The sequence below is a fragment of the Monodelphis domestica genome, chromosome 7 (assembly GCF_027887165.1).
Source record: "Monodelphis domestica isolate mMonDom1 chromosome 7, mMonDom1.pri, whole genome shotgun sequence".
In the NCBI taxonomy this organism is placed as follows: Eukaryota; Metazoa; Chordata; class Mammalia; order Didelphimorphia; family Didelphidae; genus Monodelphis; species Monodelphis domestica.
In genome coordinates, this window is record NC_077233.1 from 49,265,782 (window position 1) to 49,280,960 (window position 15,179).

The window sequence follows — 15,179 nt, forward strand, 5'->3', positions numbered from 1 at the left end:
AAGGCAGAAGATTAGTAAAGGGTAGGCAATGGGGGTTAAGTGACTTGCCCAGGATCACACAGCTGGGAAGTGTCTGAGTCCAGATTAGAACCCAGGACCTCCCGTCTCTAGACCTGGCTTTCAATCCACTGAGCCACTGAGCTGCTCCCCCCTAGTTAGGGTTGGTTTTAGGAATCTCAAATTGGGACAAAGAGTTGCAGGGAGCTGAATTTTTCCCCTGAATCCCAGGCGAGATAAGTAAGAGAATCAGTCCACTCAAAAGATATCCTGTTAAATACGCCATGCTTGTAATTAACTTCCTGTTTGGAAAAGTCTCATGTTTCCCCTCAATGCCCTCCCCCACGCTCCCCTGCCCCCGTGGAATCTAATTGAAAGATCACCCCTGTTTTTTACCAGTTGGTTTGTGATCAGCTGGGGCCAGGGCTGGAGGCTGGGACAGGAGAGAGATCTGGGTCAAGCAAGTCTAGAGAGGCAATCGGGGATATCAGGAAGCAGGAGCAGGCAGCAGGAGCAAGGTGATCAAGAGAGCTTTGCGAGGGTAGGCGAAAAGCCTTGGCCAGAGATATGTGGCTTAAAAATCATTATCTAGGCTAGGTTTAAAAAAAATTTTTTTTGAGAATTTCTCATCCCTTCATGGTTGCCATTACTGTGAAAGTTAATTTAGTCTCTAGTAATAAAAGTATTATATTTTATTAAGCTTATTAAGGATTATTAGAAATCAAGGATACAAAATAATAAACCACGTGCCTAGGACTGATTAGCCCATTCACATTTTACTCACTACATGTTGCAATCGCCGAGTAGAGGAAGAGAGAGGCCAAAGTAGGCATTACAGCCAGTTTAAATATAAATTGTGATCTAATCCAGGTGGGGACTCAGGTGAGATTATAGGGAATTCTGGAAAGTACCAAGGGCTTCTGGGGATTGAAGTCTGGGGTCCAAATCTCCATTTTACAACAATAATCCAGTACACACTCCAAGGGACACATGATGAAAAAGGCTCTCTATCACCATAGAATTTTGTTATGCATTTCTTTCTCAGTTTGTTGCTTCCCTTCTAATTTTATTTGCATTAGTTTTCTTTATACAAAACCTTTTTAATTTAACATAATCAAAATTATTCATTTTATATATTGTAAAATTCTCTATCTCTTTCTTGGTCTTAAATTCTTCCCTTTCCAAAAGATGTGACAGGTATACTCTTCTATATTCCCCTAAGATACTTATAATTTTCATCTTTATATTTAAGTCATTTACCCATTTTGAATTTATCATGGTATGAAATGTTGATCTAAACCTAATTTTTCCCATACTGTTTTCCAATTTTTCTAGCAGTTTTTGTCACATAGTAGATTCTTGTCCCAAAAGGTAGAATCTTTGGGTTTATTGAATATTTTCTTCCTGAGTTCATTTATCCCGACTCTATTTCATTGATCTCCCCCTCTATCTCTTAGTCTGTACCATATTGTTTTGAGGACTACTGCTTTATAGTGCAGTTTAAGATCTGGTATTGCTAGGCTACCTTCTTTCACATTTTTTTAAATTAGTTCCCTTGATATTTTTTATCTTTTGTTCTATTCACCACCATAGAAGAAACTGATTGAATCTAAATGAAAATCAAAGTATACCATTATTCATTTAGTTCCTTCTAATTTTTCTCTAGTGGAAATGATATGTGTCTTTCACAATATGACAAATATGGAAATATTGTATGGTAATGCATGTACAACCCACACCGTATCACTGCTGTCTTGGAGAAGGGGCAGGAGTGGGAGGGAGGAGAGAACATGGAGAGAACATGGACCACAAAAGTGATTATTAAAAATTGTATCAGCATTAAGTGTGAAAAAATAAATAAATAAAAAGAAATACACTGCAAATAGGAGAGCAGGTGGGGGCAGCTGGGTAGCACAGTGGATTGAGAACCAGTCCTAGAGACGGGAGGTCCTAGGTTCAAATCTGGCTTCAGCCACTTCCCAGCTGTGTGACCCTGGGCAAGTCACTTGACCCCCATTGCCTAGCCCTTACCACTCTTCTGCCTTGTTGACTCCAAGATGGAAGGTAAGGGTTTAAAAAAAAAATAGGAGAGCAGGTTAGAAAGAACCACAGAGGGGGCAGCTGCATAGCTCAGTGGATTGAGAGTCAGGCCCAGAGATGGGAGGTCCTGGGTTCAAATCTAGCCTCAGATACTTCCTGCCTATGTGACCCTGGGCAAGTCACTTTAACCCCCACTGCCTAGCCCTTACCATTCTTCTATCTTAGAACCAATACCCAATATTGCTTTTATAAAAAGAAAAAAGAAAGAACCACAAGCAAAAAAAGGTAAGTTTGTGAGTGTGTGAATGTATATGTGTCTGTATGTATATGTATATATGTGTGCATATTTCATAAATAAATATATAGTACATTTTTAAATGTATAGGCATCACTTTGATTAAATAAGAGAAAATGATTTTTGTAAGAGTTGGGGGTAACAGATGAATGATAAGTTCATGCTATAATGATATAGATTTGGGATATCAGATTAATTTCATTTGAGATGTATTGTATCTGTGAAAGAACCCATAAAGTCACTGATGCACTGAAAGCTCATTAAAAACAATGCAGGGAGGAAACACAGAAATGTGATGGATTTGAACTTAGAGAGCTCAAGTTTGACTCCCAGATTTTATACTTTCCTACTTTTGTGATCTTGATAAATTCCCTTAAATTTTCTGGGTCTTGGTTTGCTTATATGTAAAAGGGTAGACTTGAACAAATTGCCCCTAAACTCCCTGATAAATGTAAGTTGATGATCCCTTGAATATTGAAGCCAGATTAACCACAATTTAATACAAGGGAAAAGCTACTGATTAGTAAATGTTATTATTATTAATTGAAGTTTTTATTATAAGCCTTGCATTGTGTTAGGCATTTACAAGAAAAGCTGACAAATAAAAATCTCATGACAGTAAAGGATAAAGTAAATTAGCCCTGGTTCTCCTGATACTCACTGAAAATCACATACCACCCCTCCCCTCAATTTAGGAATCATAGCAAAGGAACATTTATGGCAATTTTCTGCCTGGTGTTAGAAGTGATAAGAAGCACAGAGGGATGAATGCTTTTCACAACAAGCAGAGTCTTTCAATTCCACAATTAGACATAAGGTTTAAAATGCAAATTCCTCTGGGAACTTCCCAAGTTGTTAATTCCCACTTGATTATATGTTTCTTGAAGGAGAGTTTTGTAACCATCATCTCTAGATAAATGTTTATTTAGCGAATAAATGAGAGGTCTGTTTCTGATCTACATCTTCAATTTAAACCTTCAGTGTTAACTGATCCAACATCCTTATTTCAAAGATCAGGAAATTAAGGCACAGAAAAGCAAAGTGTCTTTTCTAGAATCAAACAAGTCATGTCCAAAGCAGAATTTTAACTCTGCCCTGTGATTCCCAGATCAATACCCTTGTACCCCACTTCACCTGACTCTGAAAGGTGAAGACCACTGATCAAGTCTAATTCACATCCAAGCTGATCTTGATCAGAGTAGAAGGAGAGCCCATGAGATCTGGACTTATGGGGGAAGGACAAAGAAGGGAGTGGATCTCATGAGGCAAGTGGAGCAAAAGACATATGAAAGATATCATTTACCCAGATTACAGAACCATAGCTGATTGAGCACTCTGTTTGCCAAAAGAAGTGTTCTTTACATTAAGCTAATAAAAAATAAATTCCATAGAATGTCTAGATGACTTCATTTCATACCTAATGTCTAGACTTTGTATAAGTCTGATGCAGCTTATGTGTGTGTGTGTGTGTGTGTGTGTTGATATTGACCATATTGTGGTAGAAGACTCAAACAAAACAAACAAGCACAACCCTGAAGAAAATAAAGTGAAAAATACTTTGCTTTGATGTGCATTCAGACTCCATCAGTTCTTTCTCTAAAGGTGGATAGCATTTTTCATCATAAGTACTTAGAGATTGTCTTGGATCATTGCATTAGTGAGAATAGCTAAGCCATTCATCATTGATCATCCTGCAATATTGCTGTTAATGTATCAGATATTTTCATGGTTCTGTTCACTTCAGTTTTTAATACAGATATTTGGACACAGGATATGCATTTGGCCTTCAGGAGTTATTCCAAAATGGAGTCATCATTAGAAAGAAATGGTGTTATCTGATGAATAGAGCATTAGATTTTGAAAGGAGAATATCTGAACTCAAACTCTTTCTCTGAAACTTAAGCAACCTCAGGCAATTCAATGAACTCTTTTCAGCTGCATTTCCCTCATTCTGATAATGACCACCTACCTCACTGGGCTATCTTGAGGAACAATTAAGATAGATAACATAAGGAGCTTTGCAAACCTTATTTTATTATTTAGACATTTATCAGTTGTGTCTGACTCCCATTTGGAGTTTTCTTTGCAGAGATAAGTGGAGTAGTTTGTCATTTCCTACTCCAGTTTACTTTATGGATAAGGAAACTGACTCAAACTGGGTTATGTGACTTGCCCAGGGTCACACAGAAATAAAGTGTCTGAGATCATACTTGAACTTAAGAAAAAAGAATCTCCCTGGATCCAATACCAGCACGTTAGCCACAGCATCTCCTAGATGCTAAAATTTGATAGTTCTATTCAAATGTTAGCTGATACTATTACAATGATGGCAACAGCAATGACTATTACTGCTAATTATTATTACTGTCTTTATAAACAGTGTTACCTTAAAAAAATACTTCAGCCTCAATTTCTTCATGTATAAAATGGAAATAATGAAAGCATCCTTTTCACTGGCTTGTTATAAAATTAAAATGAGATGATTAGTATAAAATGCTCTGAAAATCTTTAAACCAATATAAAGAATGAAAACAAGTACCTAATGCCATGCTAAGGGGACATCTCAGTTGCCAGTGAATACTATGAAAATGTTCACTTGAAGTTCAAAGTGAAACGGATCAGTGTGGCAATTGATGATGGAGCCCTTTTATCGCATCATTGTGTGCTACTTCATTAATCAGAACATCTGAGCTGCAGTTTTTCTGCTTTGGGATAATCAGAAAGAAATGATGATGGCTGGGGTGGCCCAGGGACCATTCTCCAATAAGCAATGAGAAATGCCTTCCTGATGCCAGCTATAAAGATTACAACTTCTCATTATTCCAGCTCTTCTGTTGGAAGTTATACATTGATATGCAGATAGGCTTCCTTTCATTATTGGAGGCTGGGAGGGAGGGTGGGGAGGCACAGATAGGAACTGGCTGAGTGATAAAGTAGTTATTTAACTTCCTCTGTAGGAAAAGAATTCCTTATTGGGTGGACCCCAGTGTTTGTAAGCTTTGGTGACTTTTAAATTCATTGATATAGGGAATAACCTACACCTGATATCAGTGCAGACTAATTTCTCTTTCTAGGGTGGAGTCTTAGAGAATGGCCTGGTAGTGCTGAGAATCTGGGTGATTTACCTCATGAGGATGAGTCACACAGCCAGGTATATGGAGTGTTTGGGCTTGAACCTAGATTTCTCTAACTATGCATTCCTGTTGGAGAAGAAAGGCAGATAAGAAGGAAAGAAGGAAGGAAGGAAGGAAGGAAGGAAGGAAGGAAGGAAGGAAGGAAGGAAGGAAGGAAGGAAGGAAGGAAGGAAGGAAGGAAGAAAGGAAGGAAGGAAGGAAGGAAGGAAGGAAGGAAGGAAAGGGAAGAGAAAGAGAGTCAGATTGAGAGAGAGAGAGAGAGAGAGAGAGAGAGATGAAATTACACTAGCAAATTGTACCAAGGATTATTTGCTGGATTCAGTTATTTCATATTGATTGTCTCATTTTCAGTGTTCGAAGCACTCTGGGAAATTGTCAAACTTGAAATCCAAAAGAAATAGTTTCTTTTAGTTCACTTTTCAGTCATTCTTGAAACCCAGACATATTCCCAGTTAAAGATTTCATGGAAAAAAAAAAGATCCTTCATTTTTCCTCAATTTAACTCTTCACAGTGAGAAAGTTCATTATGTTTGGCTCTTTTCACTGCCTTCCCCAAAGGTCTCAGGATTTGATAAAAGATTTTGTTTGATTAATGGGAAAAGCTTTGGCCTGAGAGACTTTGAAGAATTCATTTCCTCTTTCTGGACCTCAGATTCCTCCCATATAAAATTTGAAAATCAGAGAGTTGGACTAGATGACAGAGAGAGACAGAGAGATAGAAGCAGAGACAGAGAGGATAGAGAAAATATTAGACCCTTATGGTATGGCCAGGCTCTGTGCAGAAAGGGGGGTCATCGTGAAAAATTCCAAGAATATATATTGAGTGACTTGTCCTAGGTTAGAAATCAGAAAAAAAGACCCACCTACCAGAGAGGAGGGGGGATAATGGTAATTTCAATGAAAAACTATTTTCTATTAGTTTCTTCATTTGTAAAAAATGAAGAGGTTATATTCTAAGATACCTTCCAGGTCTGATTTTGTGATTCTGTGATCTCTGAAATCCTTCAAGTCTATCATTCTTTGATTCTCTATTTCTTTTGTTTCTCAACTGGATTTAGAAGAGTTAAAAAAAGAAAACTCCTTAGTGACAGAAATGGTGACATGAGAGAACTACCTGGATGTTACCTAACATTACCTATAATTCCCAAACTCCCTTAGTTGCCCCAGGTGGAAGCTAAACTTAGAAAGGAATGAGAGATCTTCAACTTAACTGTGGAGATTGGCCTATATGGGTAGTAGGGTAGTAAATGGATTATAAAATACATTTCACTGCCTTTCACTCTGTTGAAGTTAATGGTCTACCAACTTTCTTTTTGATTGTTGGGTCCACTGATGCATAGCAATAGTATTGCCTTGACAATTCAAATAAGAATTTGAATTAAAGGAAAACCTTACAAAAACTTACATATTCAACATTAGTTTTTTGATTAATTATATTTTAAATATTTGAGCATTTATTCTTACATGTTTAGTTGAGATTCATCATGATGACCTGGTCCAAATGGATAATTACACCATCAAGATCTCTAAAATAAGGGAATTTTAGAACTTGAAAGAACCTTAGAGATAATATTTTCCAAGTCAATTGAATGTGAACTTCTTGATATCAGCTCTTATATTTTTTGTCTTTGCTTCTTCAGCACCAGAAAATAACTAGTATGTACTAGTTACTTTATAAATAATTGTTGAATTACACCCTCTCTACTGTGCCTTAGGGATAGTTCAATACCAAGGAACCCAATAGGTTCATCTTAGATTTTTATATATATATATATATCCTAAGATAACCTGAGGAGCAGCCATGATACCAAAATCCTGGAAGTTCAAGTTTAATTTGTGGCTAAAATGAAGCACTCACAAGTCATTTAACAGTTAATAAAAGGAGGTTTACTTAGTTCTAACTTAGCAAGGATATGTATGAATATTGTCACTTAGCCTCTGTAGATAGGATCCTCCTCATCTCTATATAAAACTGCAGTCAGCAAGACAGGATGTGGTAACTGGGTGACTCTGACTCTTGTGGTCCTCAGACATACACCAAGTATAGGGTCCCTGACTCCATATAGTTAGGAATTTTTATGCACTTAGGTGACAACAAAACTATATCGAGAAGGGCAGGGACTAATTTCCTGGTGATAATTTTTTTTTTTAAGGGAAATTAAATCTATGTTTGAGAAGAATATAGGGAGAGGAGGTGGAGGAGTCTTGGTAGATACTGATACTATCATGAAGAGTTATATTCCACCAATGAAATACAATGCAACACACATGTGTTAGGTATCTAATTTGTGCACAGAACACACATCACCCAGTGATAGATAGTAGTCTTGTTATTCTTTATGTTAAAAGAGAAATGAGTGAAGGAATAAGAACAAATTGCATTCATCTTTAGATTGTTCTATCCCCTGTGGAAGGAACACCTGACATTATATTTAGAGTTGTTATATGGTCAGATGGTCATTATGCTATCTGGAAGCTTTATGGAAAAGGATTCAAACACAGTTGGTTGCAGTCATTGTTTAAAATAACTTCACTCCATGAGTACTTATTTAATCCATTAATGTAATGCTGATTTGATGATACTAGTAATAACACGCCATTTCAGACTAAGCCCAGGAGAAGATTCTATTCTGGATTCTGCTTTCCTGATTGACAATGGTCTCTCCTCCAGTCTGGAGTAGGATGTGAGAGGAGTAGAGCAGGCAGAAAAGCGACCTTGCTTCCTTTTCTCTAGAAACCTCCATAATTTCCCCTTACTGCCCCTAGCGCAGCCAATTCTATAACCTGGTATCATGATAAGATCACATTCGGCATTATTCCTGTGAGGTGTGGGTCAATCTGTTTCCCAATGGCCTCACTCACCATCCTAGTAACTTGCAAACCACCATGCTCTGTGCGGGTTGCTTCTTCAATTAGAATATAAACCCCTCATAGTTGAACTTTTTAGTCTTTCTTCTCTCTCTGTCTGTTCTTCTCTTCTTCTTGTCTTCCTTTCTTCCCTCATGCTCTCTCCCTCCCTTGCTCTATCCAAATTCTTTGCTACTTTTCTTACAATATCACTGTGATTGGAAGGATTATGATCCCCAGTTTTACATTTGAAGAAATTGGACTCCAAGAAATGCCATTATTTTGCTAAGGTGAATTATGCCATGAGGCTAAGAGGTAGGATTAGAATCCAAATGTCTAAGGATTGTCAGACCTGGGATTTTAAGAATTGGTAAAGTGGAAAAAGTCTGAAAAGGAAAGAAAATGTATAAAAGGTTTTCTGATTGGAACTCTAATATATCTACAATCCCTTTCTATTGACCATTTATTTTATTACCATGAAAATTTATGTTGAAATCTGTGGGTATATATTTGTCATAAGTAAACATTGGTATTTGGTTACTCCAAAGTGAAAATATAGATGGAAATGGAGATTACATAAATCCCTGCATGTAGGGAAAGGATTGAAACAGGGGAGAGAGCCAGATTTGGAAAGGATTCAGCAACAGGAGCATGGTCTTTCAAAGAAACTCAGAATGGGGGAAATTTATTTAAAAGACTGATTTAATAATGCATGTGTGGAAGAATTCAATGTAGATACAATCTGTTCCAAGTGGAAGCATTGGTATATCTACTCTTACTAAAATAGGGCTAAATGAAACAGTGAAGCTAACAGTGTGCATGATCCATTTGTTGTTAGGGTATTTCATAGACTTGCTCAGAATCACTTTTATACTAGAGCATCTGACCGTCAAGCCAAGAAAGTTCAATTGAAATTCTAAAGAGTACATACACTTGCTGCTTGATAAATTTTGTAGTTATTAAAGTATTGTTACTTAATTTGTGAAATAGCGGTTTTGAAAACACTAAAGCAATACAAAAGCCTTGCAGTGTGCATAGTGATAGTTTTGCCTCTCAGAAAAGCACAGAACCTTTTTTTCATGCAGTTTGCAGGTTGAGATTTCAGCTAGCAGATACAAGGAAGAGAATGTATTTGGGGCAATTACCAGACTCTAGGTACTTTTCTTTTCCAGTGTTAGTTGGAAATAAGTTCAGGTTGTAATTTCTGGTTTACCTCAAAAGATATACAAATGTCTGAAAAACTAAAGACAGTTAACTCTCAAGTTAAGGGCTATTAACTGAGGCCTTTGCTCAAATAATTGAATTCAAAGCTAATAGATGAACTCCAGTTTTATAGAAAGATAATTATACAGAGTGGCTATTTTGCCCTTTCTCTTATTCCTACTGCTACTGCTTTCATTGCAGGAATTATCTAGTTTCTCTAGTAAATATTATGCATATTATGTAAATGGACTTTTAATTGGATGGTGCTGTTCTTTCCTTTATTTCTTACCTTCCTCCTTCCCTTCCTTCCTTCCTTCCTTCCTTCCTTCCTTCCTTCCTTCCTTCCTTCCTTCCTTCCTTCCTTCCTTCCTTCCTTCCTTCCTTCCTTCCTTCCTTTTCTCTTTCTCTTTCTCTTTTTCTCTCTCTCTTTTTTTCTTCTTTCCTTCCTTTCCTCCTTTCTTTCACTGGAAACATTGGGGAGGAGTCGCTATTAAAAAATAACATTGAACTTTAGAGGCAGTGATACATGGATACATTTGTGAATCCTGAATTCCTTTTCAGAGGAGAGATATTTTTAATCCCATAGGTAGTATGATTTAGAATTTCCTGATGTATGTTGCTGTATGTGAGGGAATTGTGCTAAATACTGTCAATACAAATGTAATCAGAAAGAAAGATAGGCTTATATTCCAATGAGTTAAGGTAATAGATAAAGGGAAGCTGAAATTGGGACACGTAAGAAATTAAGCATTTATATAGCATCTCCTATGTACCAGTTATTGTTCTAACTGCTGGGAAAAGAAGAAAATTACCCATCGTTTTGGAAGAGTATCCAGTTCAGAGAACCCAAGCAGGGAGTTACATTATTTGCACTGTATATGTCTAAAGGGAAAGAAATTGCTTTTTGAGTAGCCTCAAAGAATGTTTGCCTTCTGAGGAAATTCCAAACCACAGGGTAATAGTATAAGTGATGAAAGAATTATGTAAGGCTGACCCTGAGGGAGAGCTAGAGATTCATCAAAATATCTCAATAGCAACCTCAAATTCAGTTCCCTTCTGTGTGGAGCTGATAGGTTACTGAAGGGCTTTGTGTGTTTGTGCTAGCCTTTAGACACCTGTGAAAAATTTGTATCTTCTACATTTTTAGTGAGATGAAATGAAGACTTTCTTACTCTTTGTACCTTTACTTCGACTGCCTATTGAGGAATTGCTGACTTTGTTACCCATATTTAGAGAAAACTAGATATGAACCAACTGTAAGCTATTGTAAGAGCTTTTTCTTGAGCAACTTCAGGTTGAGTACTCCAGGAGTCAGTCAGCAAAAAAGAAAAAAAGTTATTTTCTCCATGATCATCCCTATTGGTCCTAGATTTGATGTATGATTGCCTGGTGTTACGGGACATGGGAAAACAGGAAACCTAGTTTGGGAGTCACAGCAGGAAGAACGTTCCAACACTAGACTTATCCTAGTGTGTAATCATTTCTCTTGGGAGAGTGAGTTCTCCTTCGTTCAAGATCTTCAAGTAAATGCTAGATGACTACTTATTGAGTATCTTAGAGGGAAGATTTTAATTCAGGATTGAATTTAACTAGATGGCCATTGAGTTTCCTTACAACTCTGAACTTCTGTGTGAGGTCAAGTTATGGTGAAGAGACAACATTTTTTTTTTAATTATACAGCTGAAAAATAGCTTCTTCAGACTTCAGCCAAAAGAATTCTGCTTCCTATATTTGCTACTCCTTTTTTTTTTTTGAGGATTAGGGTATCTTATTACTTCTGTCTCTATAATACCCTCCCTAGAAGATAAAAATTCTGTGAGGATGCTATCTTATTAATTTTGACAAAATCCCTGGTAGGGCAGGTGATTCATCAGTGGGCCACCCATTTTTAAGAAGTGGTCAGTTGAGGCACTGTGAGACTTTCTTGATAATAGATACTGCTGGGAACTAGAATAGTGCCGAATCTTAAATGCTGACTCAGAAGTATTTTTATATTCCAGCTGTATCACCATATCAAGGAAGGAATAATTCGGGAAAAAAACAATGGCTTTGCCTTCCATAAAGAAAAGGCAAAGACTATATGATACAAGGGTTAAAAGAAGAAATACTTCCACCGATATGTTCAAGAAAAGTAACAGTGTGAGCATGGGTTCAAAATAAAGCTCTTAAAAACTCAACTTAGAAATATCTCCAGTTAGAGGGACACAGAAGACTTGAAGAATTTTGCTTGAAAAAAAAATGTCAAGTTTCAATGGTGCCATGCTTGACAATCTCCTAAATTACAGCATGAAATTACAGGAGCTGGCCCTGAAGAATAAAACCACGTTGTGGAACACAGGATTGTTCAGTGGAGATGGAGGTGGCTGGAAATTGCTTTTTTGTAAGGCGACCCAGATGGCATTGGGAAGGATTGTTTGTGAGTAGTGCTGCACCCAGAAATTGTGCACAGCAAACAAATCATTGTGAATTAGAAATGCTTGAAAACCATAATTTTGCTGACCTCAAAAAGAGAACATCGAAAAAACAAAGCTTCCAAAGAGGATTTTTTTTCTTTAACCAGGCCTTAAGTTGTCGATGAATAACAACAGCTTATTTTTTCTGACTCAGTAAAAATGAAAACAAAAAGAAATACAAAACACGGAACTCAGGGTATTTAAATAAAATACACACAGTTGTTGTGAGGATAAAATAAGATAATATTTCTAAGGCACTATGCCAACATTAAAGTGCTTTTTGAATGTCAGGTATTATTTTGAGTAAAGTTGAACATCTACTAGGAATGGATTTGTGAACTGTAATTTGAGAAAAATTAACAAATGATCATTCCTCTATCTAACAAGTAAAGATAAATAAAATTTCATATGAAGAGCTATGACTATTACATATAGTTCTTTTTTAAAAAGTGATAATTAAATTTAATCAAGTTATATGGACATTGTTCTACCTTTATGTGTTCTAAACTTATTTTCTCTTTCTTTGTTTTTTAAATGTCCATTTCTTTTTTCCTTTTCTCTCTTCTTTTTGACATCATGATTACTCTTTTCCATGTCCCCTCCCCCCCAAAAAAAACCAAAACCAAAAACAACCCAACACTTTTATTTGTATTGACAGAGTTAAGCAAAATCAATTTAGATTTAGGTTCTGGAAAACTATGACTTTCTCACTTTTTGTTGACAATTTGGAAAGACTTTCTCCTGCCTTTATCTTTTTGTAGTTCTACCAATGTTCTCTGACATCTTGGTATTGCTTAGTAGCATTAAAGACAGTCAGTTTAAAAAATAATTCTGGAATTACTTATGTTGCTAAGAAAGAACATGTTCATTAATACATTCAAAAATGCCTAATGTATTTCTTTCCCTCCTTAAATAGGGGACATTGCCATCCTGCCCATATTTGGTGCCTAATAAAAGAACCTTCTGTAAATTCCATTCAATCTCTTTCTTTTCAAGTAGTCTCTATTTAACTTAACTCACAGAAAACTTTTGTCAGATTTGTACAATTTTCAAGCTACTAATTATATCCAAGGACTATAGATTTTTAAAATATTAATCAGTCCTTTTCTTTAAGAAGCTTATATTCTTTTGGGGTCTGGGGTGGGGTTTGTGTGAGGGGAAGAAAATGGCAACATGGTAACAGTTTGTTTTGAGAAAGCTTTAATTTTGTTTTAGATATTCCTCTCCTCTGTTTCCTATTTTACCTCATTTACACTCACAATCACCATGGTGTCTCTGGGACCCCTACTATGTACCTTCCTCCTCTCTGCAGTCCTACCTCTGTACTGTCTTAATTTAATGCCCCAATTAGTTTCTTTTCCTCACTTCTCTAAGTAAAAATGAACTCTTCTCATGACTCGTCCCCTCAAGTCTAACTAAGTAATTGACTAGCTAATCTGATAAACACTTTAGTGCTAAGTATTAGTGCTTGATAATAGCTTGAAGAATCAATGGCCCCCTACAGAATTGTAGGTTGGCTTTTTAACTTGGACAGAAAGCGTTTACCCAATGGAGTAATTCTTAACAGAATGAAAGTCTTTTTCTTTTTTTTTAAACCAAGAAGATTGTGACGTCCTTCAAACTTTACCATGTCAAGGTCAGTCTGTAGATTTGATCATGGCTTAGGATAGCAGGGATTAAAAATGTAGGCACTCGAATAATATTTTATTCTATGGGAGGAAAAAAGGCTTCCTATTATAGGACCAAATAAATTTTAACTGCTTAGAGATTATCCTTTCTACTCTACTGGTACCTTTCTAATAAAAAGAAATAGATAAGTAGGCTAACATTCCAGTTCAGTATGTTGCTTTGATCTGGGAGAAAATGAATTTCCTCTAAATCTTCATACCATCTTCCTGATATTGTGGTTTTCCCCCTTAGCCTGGCTGATTGCAAAAGGCTAATTTGGGTTATGGCTTCTCCATTTCTCTGCCAAGCATACACTATATTCCCAGTAGGTCATTTTCAGAAACTGTGTTAACTCTTTCAGGATCATAAAACTTCACTTTTTATATATTATTTCTTGGTCACCAAGAATCTTATTTCTCCTTTGGAATGAGGATCAGGTTCCTATTGAAGGGAGCATGTTGATAACTGGACAGTTTAGGGTCCCTCCAAGGGCTAAATTCTCTCCACACAGGTATGATGAAATTAGTTTCTAGACTCAGAAACTTCAAAAAAGAAATCTCATGTCCTTATTAACTGCAAAATGAAGACTTCTAGTGACTTAGGACATGTTTGAAAAAGACAGAGTTTATGTTTTCTTGTTCTTTGTCTACTTTAAAGAGCTGAAAAGGAACTTGTAAATAATTTGCTCTGACACTCTCATGTTTTGAAAGGGAAAAAAAAAGTCCCGGAGAGGTTGTGATTTACTTAAAAGTCACACAGCTAAAAAGTAGCAGAGCCAGAATGAAATTCTAGATACCCTCTTTCCAAATCCAATTCTCTTTCTACTACACCATGAGGTCTGGGATACAGTATCAGATCTTTCATTAGAGGTAAAGCTGCAAAGAACTGCAGAGGTTCAACTTGTCCAACCTTCTCACTTTACATAGGAGGAAGCTGAAACCCAGAGGATAAGGAATCATACAGACAGCAAGTGGAAGAGCTGGGATTGGGATAAGATTTCTAGGCTCTTGATTTCTGTGATCTAGATCAGGATCCAGGCTCTAGCACTCCTTCTATTGTGACAGATCATCTTTGAAAATCCAACATGTTTATTTTGGTGATAGATAGATAGATAGATAGATAGATAGATAGATAAATGTAAACTTATATATATATATATATATATATATATATATATATATATATATATCAACTACCCAACAGCTTTTAAGAATTAACTATTTTCATGATTTCATTGGCTATTTGATTTATAATACTTATTGTCATGATATCAAGGGCTAAGATATTCCAAAGATATCTTTGGACACTTTTTAATTAATAGAATTGCATTTCATCAGGGAATTAAACATCTACCCAATATTACAATGCATTGTTACATATTTGATATTATTACATATTAAACACATAATAAACAAAAAACTTTGTTATATTATTATATATTAAATATGTAATAAACTAAAGAAACTTCTTTTCACCTAAATGTTTTATCACCTAGATTCCTAGGTTTTTAACATCAAATTTACAGGGTTTACAACTTAATAA

General features: G+C 36.1%; 1 protein-coding gene across 3 annotated transcripts in view; it reads left to right on the forward strand.

Moving 5' to 3' along the window:
• The window catches only part of GRM7 (glutamate metabotropic receptor 7), a 1,064,146-nt gene that overhangs the window by 445,325 nt on the left and 603,642 nt on the right, over positions 1-15,179 (forward strand). The gene's annotated exons all lie outside the window — the stretch shown is intronic.